The sequence below is a fragment of the Echinops telfairi genome, unplaced genomic scaffold (assembly GCF_000313985.2).
Source record: "Echinops telfairi isolate 266 unplaced genomic scaffold, ASM31398v2 ScPeMD7_4;HRSCAF=17, whole genome shotgun sequence".
Taxonomy (NCBI): Eukaryota; Metazoa; Chordata; class Mammalia; order Afrosoricida; family Tenrecidae; genus Echinops; species Echinops telfairi.
In genome coordinates this window covers 16848253-16862243 of record NW_022103900.1, presented here as the reverse complement: position 1 = coordinate 16862243, position 13991 = coordinate 16848253, and positions in this window count along the sequence as shown.

The window sequence follows — 13991 nt, the reverse complement described above, 5'->3', positions numbered from 1 at the left end:
AACCCACCCATCAACAGTTCCAGTCTCAGAAACCCACAGGGCACTTCCATCGGGTCCCTATGAGTCGGCATTGACACAGAGGCAGTGAGTTTAGTTTCGGATTGGTTCTGCCTCAGAACCTTTGAAGTTGTTCCTCTGACTAGCGTCCTGGTGTGGATTTTCACATTGATTAGGTTCTCTTTCACTTCCGACTCCATTCGAAAACGCTCCCCCACTTGGCGAGGTCTTCCTAGCCATCACCCTTAGAAGAGCATTCTGCCACACCCTGGCTCACTCAACGCTCGCCCTCTGCTTTGAGGTGGGTGTTACGTTGTTTAGTTTGTTTTTCGCTTTTCATTATTGGTAATTCCCTGTAGGGAATTGGTAATTCATTGTAGGTCATGCGCTTATAGATTTCTACCTCTCCTGCTGGTAAGCAAGCCCCAGTGAGGTTGGGAATGATGTGTCTTGTCCCGACTACTTTATCAGGGCATACAAGGGTCCCTGACATGTAGAAGTGCTCAGTAAACATTTGGTGGGTGAGTGAGTGAGTTCAACGCATACCTTCAATGCCCAGCCAGGTTGGTTGGTTCAGGGAAGGCACATGACTTAACCTAGTCCCGTCAGAATGAAACCAGGACACTACCAGGTCACCGAGCCACAAGCACACCCTTTCCTCGCTGGTCTAACTGCTGTATGGGAAGAGGCTGAGGCTGAGCCAGCGCTTCTGGGTGGATCCTGGAGTGGGGCCAACCCAGATGAAGTCGGACCAAGGAGCAAATCCTAGTGGCATCATTGTAGCCCAGAATGAAGCTGTGGCTGGAGCCAGGACTTCCTAGGGCTTTTCAACGGACGTGGGTGAAGACAGCTCCGAAACCCCTAATTAAATCCTCCAATTAAAATAGCTCCTCTTCCACACCTTGTCCATGAAACAACACAGGACTGGGGAGAGGCCGAATGCCTTAATCTAGCCAGCACCCTCATGAAGGGTCAAACTGGGACTCCCCTTCAGGTCTGCTGATCCACTGCTGGGCCCAGTGTTCTCCTCCCCACCCCTCCGCCGGTGTCGAAGAGCCCCTCTCAAACGATGAGATCAGCAGGACCGCTGACAGGGCAGAGCTGGGAGAAGGGGGGGCGGGAGGCGGTGTAGCCTGCAGGGAGAGCAAGCCTACTGTTTATGTTCTTCCTGTTGATACAGGGCTTTGCTTCAAAGCACTCCACCTGCTTTTGCAAATAATTATTACGAACTCTTTCTGCAGCAAGTCAAGAGGAGACAAAGCAGACATGGCCACAGATGTTCTCCTGGCTTCCGAAACAGAGGACGTGACCGACAGAGCCTGGAGGAACGACACCCACCTCTGGGATTTGTCAGGGAGCCATAGGCTGGCCCCTCATAGGTATTAATCCTCACCACCCACAGCCCACCAACAGCGTATGTGATCATGAAACACTTGGGTTTCAAAGAGTCACAGCTGTCTGGCATGCACCCCTCACTCTGTCCTCCCAGGAGGGCCACTGAGAGGGCCTTTGATGGTCTCCTCGCAGCCTCGCTCATCCAGCTCTGCCCCAGGTTAAGGTCCCCTTTTCTGAGCGGGGCTCACAATGGGAATCTCCGCTCCGCTCAGGCCTGAGGTCTCTCTCGCAGCTTCCTGATGACTGCCCAGGGGTGTCGGGGGAACATATTAGCCCACATGCTCCCACAGCATAAGGTGACCCAGGAGAGTAGAAGCGCATCGTCCAGGGAGCTGTGTGCCGGGGAGCCACAGGAGGCTCACTGAGGTGGCACAAGGCTCCCGTACCAAGCCACAAGTGGCCAGTGGAGGGTGGGGAACCAGGAACCATGCTGGGGCCCCATGACTGGGCCTCACCTAGCTGACCCATCAGGATCCCCACCAGGCCTGGCTGTGGAGAACAGAAGCCTTCATTGGGCTTCTGGTCTACTCTGTCACTCGGACCAGGCCACATCTCAATTCAAACACTCCAAGACTGCTCACCTGGCTTGTGGCGCAGGGTGTGGTTGCTGTCTTTGTTGCGGTTCTGACTCCTAGCGACTGGGGCCCCCAGGATGCAGCACTGCCCACGCCTGTACCGTCCTCACAGCTGCTCTAGGGGTGAGCCTGTTGTTGCAGCCCTTGGGTCCCCCCAACTTGTTGAGGGTCTGCCTCTTGGTCACTGCCCCTCGGCTTCACCAGGGACTGGTCTCTCTTGATAGCATAGCCCAAGAACGTGAGACAAAGTCTTGCCATCCTTGCTTCTAAGAAGCATTTTGGCTGTACTTCTCCCAGGACAGACTTGTTTGTTCTTTGGGCCGCCCGTGGTATTACAAAGACCAGGAGGGTCATCATAAGTGGACAGGTGTCAGCAGAGCATCCAGACTCAGAACCGGCTATGAAGAAAGCCCTGTAGAACAGATTCTGACAACTGACTCGGCCCAGGGGTCTGAGTTTGGCTGGAGAGAAGAGGGGCAGGGGATCCTTTGGACCCAAGGATCGATTTCCCTGGGCAGTTGTCAGAAAATTCGATGCTGGACAAAGAAAGGCCAACCTTTGTCTGCCTCTGGGCCAAAGCCTCCGGGTGTGGACTGAATGACCAACTGGCTCCAGGGCCCAGCCCCCTCCGCCCTCCCCCACCTCCCCCCACCCCAAAGCCGAGAAAAGCAAACGAGTTGCTGTGGAGTTGATTCCATGTGGGCTGACTCGAACTGGGCACCAGACCTTTCTCCTGAAGAACCTCTGCATGGCTGGGAACCACCAACCTTTTGGTTACTAGCCCAGTGCTTCATCATTTGTGTCGATCAGGGGCTCCCTGCAGACCCCTGAGGGTCAGGTAATGGCCCTAAACTTCAGGTGTTCCAGCAGGGAGGTAAGGTAGGTACACCAGCATCACCCACCAGTGAGCACAGTGGCACTGGCAGAGCTCTGGGTCCAGGGAGCCTGGCTGGGTGCCGCGGGTGGGCAGGCATTGGACTGCAACCCCCAGCAGCCCCCAGGAGAAAGAGGAGGCTCTCTGCTCGCCCAGAGATCTCCAGCTTCGGAAGCCCTCAGAGACAGGGTCGCTGTCCACTGGGATGCATCAAGGGCAGTGGGTTTAGTTGATTAGGAGTCTGGGATGAGCTCACCGTCTGTCTCTCCTCCTCCCCAGATCCTTCCCTCCTTTGCATCAAGGAAAGTTCCACAGGTACAGGGGAGCTGAAGACAGGGTTTCAGTTGCAGGAAAGCTAGCCTCCACCCACAGTGCACCTGTGACACACCGAGGTACAGAGCCGAATGGAGCAGTTACTTCAACCGCCTGGTCATCCTCGGCTTTGCTGGACTTGGCATAACCCCCAAATTTGTCTAAGTAGTCCACCATCTTGCTGCCTGGGGAACAAGAGCCGTTCCTGGCCTGGGATCCACAGTCTTAGGAAAGGAACTTCAGGATGGCAGGGACTACATCCTGTCCCCCAGTGAATGCTGAGCGAGGGAGGTCCCAGCCCAGGGGCAGAACCAGTGTTTTCTGTGGCCACATACACTTTTCCTGGGTGAAAGGAGAGAGAGGTGGTCCACTTTCAAGCCCAGAAGATCCAGGAAATTCTTTGCATGGGAGTGGTATGTACGTAGCATGGTTTACAACCAGACTTATGATTTGCCTTCAGTTTTTAAATCTCATATCTTTAAAGCATTGGTTTTCAACCTGTGGGTCTCGAACCCTTTGGAGGTCGAATGACCCTTTCACAGAGGTCGCCCGATTCATCACAGTAGCAAAATGATAGTGATGAAGTAGCAATGAAAATAATTCTATGGTTGGGGGGTTACCACCACATGAGGAACTGTATGAAAGGGTCGAGGCATGAGGAAGGTGGAGAACCCCTGCTCTAAGGAATGGCCTTCTTATGTTCAAGGTGAAAGGACTCGGATGATGTTTCCCACAAGGTGTCATCGTTCACACTGGTTTCATGCTGGGCCTTCCATTTCCAGGATCTCTCTCTTTTTTTTTTCACCTATCACTTTGTGTGTTCATCTGGGTACTTTAGAGAAACAAATCCACAGAAACTCATGTATAAGAGAGAGTTTTATATAAAGGGTAAGTGTGCATCAAGGAAACATCCCAACCCAGTGCTGCCCAAACCCACAAGTCCAACAATGATGCCGACTTCAGGGGAAAAGCCGAGTCAGTGAATGTGTAAGCATCTCAGCGCTGGCAGGGGTCTCCACACGGCTGCTCCAGCACTCAGGGCTGCATCAGGGTAGGTCCATGCGGCTTCTCCTTGGGGATGTCTTGCAGGAAGTCAGCCTTGCAAGCTGAAGCAGGGAACTGCTAAGGCAGCTGCACCCTGGTCCGACTATCACAAAGCAAGAGACCTGAGAACTAGAAAGGCGAGGCTCATGGAGCCATTAATCCCTTGGCCCTTCAATTAACCCCACGTGTGTTTATCGGCCAGGTTGGCACAATAAACTAACTACCTCACTTTGTAAATTTTTTTTAAAAATGTTTAACTCAAGACCAAATTTACGGTCCTCTAGTCGACTCTGAGTCAGAGGGACACTACCAGCCAGGGTAGGATTGTCCCCGTGTATTTCTGAGCCTGTGATTCTTTATAGGGTCACTATGAGTCGGCATGGACTCGAGGGCAGGGAGAGGTTTTGTTTCCGACTCTTCATGGGAGTAGGCATGAAAATCTACATAGATACATACCCCAGGAATCCACTCACACAAAGATTTTATTTGAACTGTTGGGTTTTTCTACTTTGTGTAAACTTTGCATTCCACTACATATATATTTAATATACAAATAACATTTTGAATTATTTACCAGTTAAATTATTAATTTCCCCCTAGAAGTCCTCAAATTACATAGATCCAAATTAAATTAAATGGAAGTTGCCTGCTATGCATTTTTATTCCCTCTTTTAGGATTTCATTCATTACAGAAGTGGGGGTGTGTGCCTATCCTATCAGTTAAGGAGCCTGGTGCATAGTTGGCTACATGCTGAACTGCTAACCACAAGGCCAACAGTTCAAACCCACCAGCTGCTCCAGGCAAGAGGAGGCTGTCTACTCCCATAAAGATTGACAGTCTCAGAAACCCAAAGAGGCCCTTCTCCCCTGCCCCATCGGGTCGTGGTAGTCAGTGGACTCAATGCCAGTGGGTGGGGTTGCTGTTGCTTACCCTCTCAACTAATGCTCATGAGTGGGAGTCCACTCAGTGGCCATGAGTTCTGTGTTTCAGTTTTGATCAGGTAAGGAAGGAGCTTGGTAGTGAATCAGGTGATGCAGTTGCTAACCAAAAGGTTGGGGGTTCAAGTTCACACCGCGGCTCTACAAGGGAAAGATGTGGCGATTTGCTGACATAAAGACCACCCCCTAGAAGACTCCACGGGTCATTTCTGCCCTGTCACACCACAGTGCTACGAGGAGAACATTGGCTCCAGGACACACCAGAGTGTATCCTGTCCGATAATGCAATGGCGGCCACCACCATATGGACCATGGGACTCTATGCTGGCCGTGTGCTAAGTGTCTGACATGCTGTTTCGTTTCCTACTTTTAAAAGGAGGAATAACGCACAGACCATAGGATTCACCCCTTGGAGGAATGCAGGTCGCTGGTTTGTAGGACAGTCTCGGTCACGGGTTGCACAAGCCTCCCCACTCCCTGGCCCCTGGTGACCGCGAGTTTCCCTTCTGTCTCCATAGACACAGGTTCTCTCAAGTTGCAATCCTTAACAACTTGGTGAAGGCAGGAAAAGCTAGGACTCCGAGAAAACAAAAGGTTGGGAATGTGCCCAAGCCACATGCCTCGGACGTGTCTGAACCAAGGATAAACGCAGGGCTGTCTCGTAGCCGCTCGGTCACCCTGTCTGCCGCTGCTCACATCCTGTCGGGACTGGGGGCTCGCTCCCTTCTGCCTCCACAGAGATGTGGCAGCTACTCTCATAACCTCTTTGAATGCCTCGGTTTAGTCTCAACTGCCTCCAAACACTGTCTTCTGCCTGTACCGGAGGACCTGTTAGCTAGACAGAACTGTGGGGAGGGGGAAGAGGGTGACAATGGAGGTACTCTGGCTTCCCATGGAAGATGAAGGGTAGATAAGACACCGATCTTTATCACTGGAAAAGACCCCAAAATGCAAAAAACCAAACTCACTGCCCTCAGTCCATTCCCACTCCCAGCGGCTGTAGGACAGAGCAGAGCTGCCCTTGTGGGTTTCTGAGACAGTAGCTCTTTATAGGAGTAGGAAGCCTGATCGTTCACCCAAGGAGCACCTGGTGGTTTCAAACAGATGGTCTGGTGGTTAGCAGACCAGGGCTCCTACAGAGAAGAGACCCGAGATAGTGAAAAGGTGTGGGCAGGGAAGGCAAGACCTTCACACGACCCCTGAGTAGTTCTTGGGTTTCAGGCACAGGGACAAGGGCACGGTTTGAAGTGCACATAATTCGAAAGGGAAGGTGAATTCCAGAAAACCATCCATAGCTGAAGACCCACCGAAAAGCCAGCGCATGGGGAAAGTTTGCCATTGGCCGAATGAAAGCCTTGCTCTACATCCTACCAGGTCCTCGGATTAGGTAAGGCCCCCTTGGCATGCTTCATCAAAGTCCCCTTGTGTAAATTCACTTGTTCTCCTCAAACCTTTTCTCTTCCTCTGGTCTGACTTCTGTCCCCACCTGAAGTCTTTCTCCCAAATGGAACAAGACCCACCAGAGGAGAAACTCACAGGCTTGAGTCTTGTCCCATTAAGAGGCCTATGATGGAAGGGAGGCTTCCAGCTGCGAGAAAGGAGGAGAACAGGTGTCTGAAGGTCGGTGTGTGAGTCTGGGTTGACTAGAGAAGCAAACTCAGAAACACTCATCTGTACCTAAGAAAGAGCTTTAGATACAAGAGCAATTGAACATTGAGAAAACATCCCAGCCCAGTCCAGATCAAGTCCATAAGTCCGATATTAGTCCATATGTCTGATACCAATCTATAAAGTCCTCTTCAGACTCACGAAATGCATGCAATGGCGCCAAATGCAGGAAGATCACAGGCCAGTGGGTGGAAAGTCTAGCGGATCCAGTGGCGGTGTAAGTATCTCAGTGCTGGCATGGGTCCCCATGTGGCTCCTCGAGCTCCAGGGCCCTAACGTAGCTCCATGTGGCTTGTCACCAGGAGTGTCTAGCAGGGAGTGAGTGTGTGTCCCACCTCTAGTGAGCTATTTATCTCCTTAGCAGCTCCAAATGAGGTCCTCAAGCTGTGACCTGATTGACAGACTAAACTCCACCCCTTCACTCTTAATCGTCTCAAGTTGACCCCAGATTATGTTACTACCACTGTCAGAGACCCAGAAGGTAGCAAGGGGAGAATCCGAAGGGCACCAAGCATCAACTTCAGCTATTTCTGATCTTCGGGTGCAGCTCATACTGCTCAGAACCACCGCAGAGGAAGCTCTGCCCGCTTTGGACATGGGCCGCTCCACCCTTGGTCCTTTGACTTGGAGCGAAATCAAACCTCCATTGCTCTTCAATCGTCCAGGCAACCAAGGCAGAGGAGTGCAGGCATGAGAAATGAAACCCTTGCAGCTTTCCATCCCAGCTCTCCTATATGATCAGGCCCTTCCGCATAATCATCAGACCCAGGAAGGGGCTAGTGTGGTGGGCTCTCACTAGGAATGAGATTCCAAGACCAGTTCCCACAGGCCCTAGGAAAGAGCAGGGAAGGGTTAGAATGGACCATAAAGCACAGCTGCCCGGGCATCTCCAGGTGTGTAGATGGCTTTCCCAGGCAGGGTTAAAAGTGCTCAGTGGCAGCGCTGTCTATGCCAGCACCCACTCAGTCAGTACAACAGCAGAGTAGCCAATGCTAATCCCACGGGATTACCAAGAAAGCACACACCCCTTCCCCCCAGCCAAGGGGAGCAGGGGAAGCTATGAGTTCGCAGCTGTGACCTTTTGCCTGGAAAATCTCTCCCTTGATCAGTTCCCAATATGTTCAATGTGATATTAGCAGGCAGGGCAACCTTCATTAAATGGTAAGGTCAAGTGCAGCGGATGCTGCGGAGAGACACCATCTGAGTGACAAGGATCACGCAGTCACGGAGGATCTCTCCCCTGGGTGTTGTCTGAGTCCAGAAAGATTGAAAAATGTCTGCCGGGCAATGGCCACAGGGCCCCGCATTGAAGAGAGTCAGGGGGCCTGCTGGCCTGCTATCAGCTCCCCCTGGCCATGATAATGGGAGCAAAGGGTTGACCGTGAGGTCAGGCTGCCTCGGAGTTCGTGTCGTTGAGTGTTTGGGAGGAGCTGAGATGCTTAATGTAAGTCAGATGGTGAAAGGCCTGGGTCTCAGCAGTTCTGTCCAGAAGCTTCCCATCCATCCTTAGAGTCAAGATTCCAAGGCAATTTCCTAACGGCCCTAGAAAGAGTACGAAATGGCTAGAATGGGCTGCAACCAATCGTTGCCGTGAGCCTCTAAGTCTGTGTATGCTTTGTAGATGCCTATAAAAGCCAAGCAGCCAGACCTTCTCTAATGAGATCCAAGGTAAAATATCATTCTTGGAGCCTCAAAGATGGCATTTATTGGGGCCTTACTGTTTCTCTCCCAAATCTTTGGGGGGAAAACCAAGACCTCCTGGTGGAAACAAAAGAGGCACGTTTGAGTTGAAGAACATCTGTATCTTGGCTCTGCTCTTTACTAGCAAGGAGACAAGTCACTAACGTCCTCTTAGCTCCAGTGTCATGATCTGAAGAGTGCGATTATCACAGGCAAGGTTGGCCTGAAAGTCATAGAAAGTCTAACTCAACCATCTGAAGCCATCCCGGGGCTGTCTGGCCCACGTCCACGGACCAGCAGTGCCTTGGTTTGAGCCCTGCTCTCCTTCTCAGCTGTCAGGGCTCTTCCTGGGTGTGGAGCAGGAGATAAATGGCTGTTGTCATCCCAGGCCATGCAGCCACAGCTACAGAGGACAGAGCAAGAGTCTATCTCCACGAGTAACTGTCTCTTAAAGAGACGGCAAACTTCTTTCCCAGAAGCCCTGAGCTCACTTTCCCCTTCTTTGCTAGTGGCCCACAGCAGTCATATGACCTTATCTGAATTAGTTGCTATGGTGAGGGAAAAAATCATGCCCCAATTAGCCTAATTGTTGCTAAGGATTCCTCTTGGAACAACTAGGCCTATCCCTGGAGCAGGGAGTGGGAGCTGCTGACTTGAAAGGCACAATGATATGGAGCCGGGAGGAGGGTGGGAGAAAATGCTGAAACAGTATTCGGGGAGGGGAAATGGATACCACTGGTTAAGGCAAAAAACAAACTGACTGCCATTATGAGCCAATTCTGACTCATAGCAACCCTATAGGACAGGGTCAGACAGCTCTTTAAGCTATACATCTCTAGAGAAGGAGTTAGTTTCAACTTCTTTGCGGTTACTGGTGGATTTGAACCGCTGACCTTGTGGTTAAGAGCCCACACGTAAGCCATCATGCTACCAGGGCTCCTTGCTAGTGGTAGTGGTGGTTATTTTTAGGTGCCAACCAGTCACTTCCGACCAATAGCGACACTATGTTCAACAGAACAAAACGCTGCCTGGCCCGTGCTAGATGTTCCAAGCACTCACTGCCATGAGTTGGTTCTGGTTCATGCCAACCTACAGGATAGAACTGCCCCTGCGGGTTTCTGAGACTGTAGCTCTTTATGAGCGTAAAAAGACTCATCTTTCCCCCAAAGAGGAACTGATGGTTTTGAACTACTGACCTGTGGGTAGTAGCCTGGCACGTAGCCACTCTGCCACTAGGGCTCCATGCTAGTGGTTAGGGAGCGGAAGTTCTAATACCAGTGCCCAGTCCACCAAAAGACCGTGAGAAGCACCTGAAAGATGCCACAGTTCTTAGCTCCGCCCCTGATCAAAAGTAAATGTCAACAAGAGGGGATTTCTCACAAGTGGTGCTGGAGGGAACAGGTGGGTGGGGCAGGCAGGGGGTGGGAGAATAGCAGAGATAAGATGAACCCTGAAATGTGGCACTCACATGCCTGAGGGCTACCGTTTTGAGAGTATGTATCTAAAGAATCATACTTTATATTCTTCAGACACAAAAATGTAGTGACTGAAGCTAAGACCATGCTTGGGATGTTTATAAATTCTGGAGAAGGAATCAGAAGGCACTTTGCCAATTGAGAGACTCAGCTTATCAGAGCTTTCATTTCCTCCTTTTAATTCACCCGTGGTCCATTGTCACCATTGTAAATGACCTTATTTCCACCCGTGCCCCAAATCCACCAGAACTTGATGCAATGATGGACACGCTGGCGCTGCCACCCACTGTAGTGCCCGCCAGTCACACCCGCCTACTCAGCACTTGAAGCACAACAGTATGGTTTAGGAACGGAATTTGTCATTTGAGTGTCAGTTTAGAGTCCCTGGGGATTGCAAATGGTTCATCACCGAGCAGCTAACTAAAAGCTATGTAGGCATACTAGGAGTTAGGGTTGATGGCAGTGGATTTGGGGGTTGGTTGACTGGCGGTTGTTGTTTTGTTTTTTTTCCACAAAGAGAAATTCAGGAAGAGACTCTTAGGGGGAAGAAATAACTTCCCAGAAAACCTGGCCAGTCTCTGGCTTTCCTGCACTGTGAACACAGACTCTCAAACATCAGCATGCAAGAGATTGTCTGGAAAATTCCTCTGGCAGCAGGGAACTTCTGTCTGGAGTAGTGAGGGATTCTGAAGGGTGGGGTTGGATTTTCATGTAAATGACCAGGTTTGGCTGGTGGCTACAGTATCTATGTTAGTCCGGTAGACTAGAGAAACAAATTCAGAGACACTCATATGTGTATAAGAAAGAGCTTTATATACAAGAACAATTGAATATTGAGAATCATCCCAGCCCAGTCCAAATCAAGTCCATAAGTCTGATATTAGTCCATATGTCTGATACCAAGCTATAAAGCCCTCTTCAGATTCACAAAACACATGCACTGATGCCGAATGCAGGAAGATCACAGGCCAGTGGGTGGAAGGTCTTGTGGATCCAGTGGCGGTAGAAGCATCTCAGCACTGGCAGAGGTCTCCACGTGGCTCCTCCAGCTCCAAGGCTCAGGGTGTCATGAGCCTGTCTCCATGTGGCTTGTCAACAAGAATGTCTCACATGGACTTAGCCTGCAACCTACCTCCAGCGAGCTATTTAGTGTCTCCAAATGAGGTCATCACGGTATGACCTGATTAACAGGCTAGACTCCACCCCTTCACTCTGACTCCTCAAACTGCCACCAGATTATGTCACTACCACAGTATTGGACAGAGCAGTGCTAGGCTGCAAGCAGTTATAGTCAATTAACATGCCCTTTCAGCCTTAATTCCTCATGTGATAGATTATTGCTCTGGACTCTACACACCTGTGGCTCTCGTCCCATTTTGGAGGGTGGTCTCCCCAGCACAAAGAGGAGTAAACCAAACCAAACTCACTGCCATCGAGTCCGGGTGACTCATATCAACTCCAGAGGGTAGGGTAGAACTGTCCCTGCATTCCCGAGACTTCACCATTTACAGGAGGAGAGAGCCAATTTGGGGGAGGTGGTTATGGGACTGAAAACCTGATTTTAGTAGAGGGTGAACCAGGCCACACCCTTTGTTTTGGGGGGAATCAAGAAGATTCTATGGAGCAGACACCATCCTTTGTTTCCCTTGGACGGGCTATATACACTGCACTGCCAAGTAGCTCCAACACACCTCGCCTCACCTGAAAAACCAGAACCCCCATTTCCGCACTGAGCTGCGGCAGAAGCAAGAAGACCGGCTGTGAGTTTTGACATTTTTGGCTTCAGGCTCTCGGTCCTGCCCTGGGCTCCTCTCGGTGCCTGCCCTTTGAACGTGGCACAGAAGAGCTCTCGCTGTTCTAAATGTCATGTGAGGCATTTCCTCAACATTCTGTGGGTCTCTGTGGGACATGGTGGTGAATCACAGAATTCAGGGACACGAGGGACTAATCTCAGGGCTGGAGGGGGTGGCAGCGGGGATGGAACAGATTAGTGTCTTGGAAGAGTTGGACATTTGGGACATCTTGAATCTACTCCTTGGGTCCAGTCTGGTATTAATTCTAGAAGACATGATGACCCCAGCAGCGTCCTGGAAACAGAGGCAAAAGCGTCTTCTTCCTCCACAGCTCCCTGCAGCCAGTCAGACGGGCTGTTTGCCCAGGATCATCCTCCGTAGCCCCGTTCAGTGAAGGTGAACTGAGGGTCCCTGGGCGTTGTGTGGTATCATGAAGCATGCAAGGATTAGCAGGCAGGGGTGCTGCGGGGTGCACTGATGGCCCAAGGCAGTGCCACGGCTGTCTTTGCAGCAGGTGGGCATAGATAGGCCTGTGTGAATTGTCTGAAGAAGAATGGCCGGCCCCAGAAGGCGAGGAGAAGCTGCCGCTCATGATCTCCCAAGCGCCTATCTCCGTTCTTGTCCCCTGCCCATGGGGGCACCTGCTGAGAGGACATGGGCTTGTAAGAGGGACAGGGGACCCACTCAGGGGGCTGAGCAAGCTGTAAGCGCTCTCTCTTGACAGCTGAGCACAGCAGCCCTCCTCCAAGCATACTCAGGGCGCACTCTGGGAAGGAGCCCCCTCTTCCCCAGTTGCTGATGGTGTCCCAGGGCTCACCCCACCTCAGGAAAGGCCCCGTGGCTTCCTAAGGGAGCTGTGACCCATGGCCACATTGCCCAGTAAGCCAGATATGCACAGGCTGACTTGTGCTTACTTATCTGTAGCAAGGTGTTCTTATAGGTTTCACTGATGAAAAGCAAGCAAACAAAAAACGTGGCCCCAGTGTGCCTCGCTCACTGGGTACTCCCACCCTGGCAGGGAGTGGAAGGGTAAAGGAAGCCTTTGAGTCTGTATGTAGGAAGGTGCTATGGGGCTTGGGAGGGAGACAGGTGCCAGCCAACCTAGAAGGAGAATCTTTGCTGTGATGGAAACATGTGAAACTGTTCCCTCAGTCAGCACAAGAAAGTCCGTGCTTACTGTGCTCCTCGGATAATCTGACTCTGGCAGTTATCACCCACCCTCCATGGTCATCAAGATGGTGGAGGCTTGGGGTGGGTGTCTTTCTGCTGGGCAGAGGCTGATCTCTCACAACTCCCTGGCTTCTGAACTGAGCCCTGAAGCTGCCTTCGCAGTCCAAAGCCCCGCCTCTTCTCTGGGCATTTCTTACGGTCTGTGTGCCACCTAGAGGCCATTGTCTTAAATTCAGACTCTGACTTCACCACCAAACTCTCCCTGTCCCCTCTCTGCTCTCCCTTGTCCCCCCAGCCCTCTCCTGCTTCTCCACCATCTACCTCTTCCTGTTCCTCCTCCTCCTCCTCCTTTCTCTCCCCTCTCCTCCTCTGCTCTCTCTCCTTCACCTTCTCTTTTTCCTTTCCCCCTCCTCCTCTCACGTGGGGGAAACCCCTCTTTGCTGAGTAGCTATTATTTAGTTTGTACCTTTTCAAAGCTGGCCTCCTGGGACCCTGACCACTCCTCTCACAGAGCCCAGGCCAGGGAAGCCCGGCACCAGGAGTCTCCCCCAGGGCTTTCCAAGGTAACCACTTGCAGCGGAGTGGGTGACCCCATCTGGGTCCGAGCAGGACTGAGCTCTGAAGGGCTCTTCATACCCGCTGCTTCTCCAGAAGTAGCTCCCAACGCCTTTCTCCCCGGGCATCTCGGGCTGCCTTCTCGAGCCTTCGGCCGCAGGCAAGCACATGACTCATGGGTACCCCAGGGACGCCCTACACGTTCTCACCTCTCAAAGGGACCGAATTCACCTGGCAGGGCCCCTGCTGAAGAAAGCAGAGTCGCGCTCCCAGTGCCTCGGCTATCTGCGCTGCGTTCGACACGTGGGATTCAATCACCCAGGACTGAGGACTCGGCCCGTTTTATCCCCAAGCCACACCCGCATCACAAACCGCCCCAGACGGGCACCACTTGAGGGGGCCCTGGAGTCAATCCACTACCCCCACAGGTGGAGTTTTCTGGATGGTGCAGGTGGTTTGCCCTCTTCAGCTAAGCTCGGCAGTTTGAAGCAGCCCAGGAGCACCGTGGAAGACA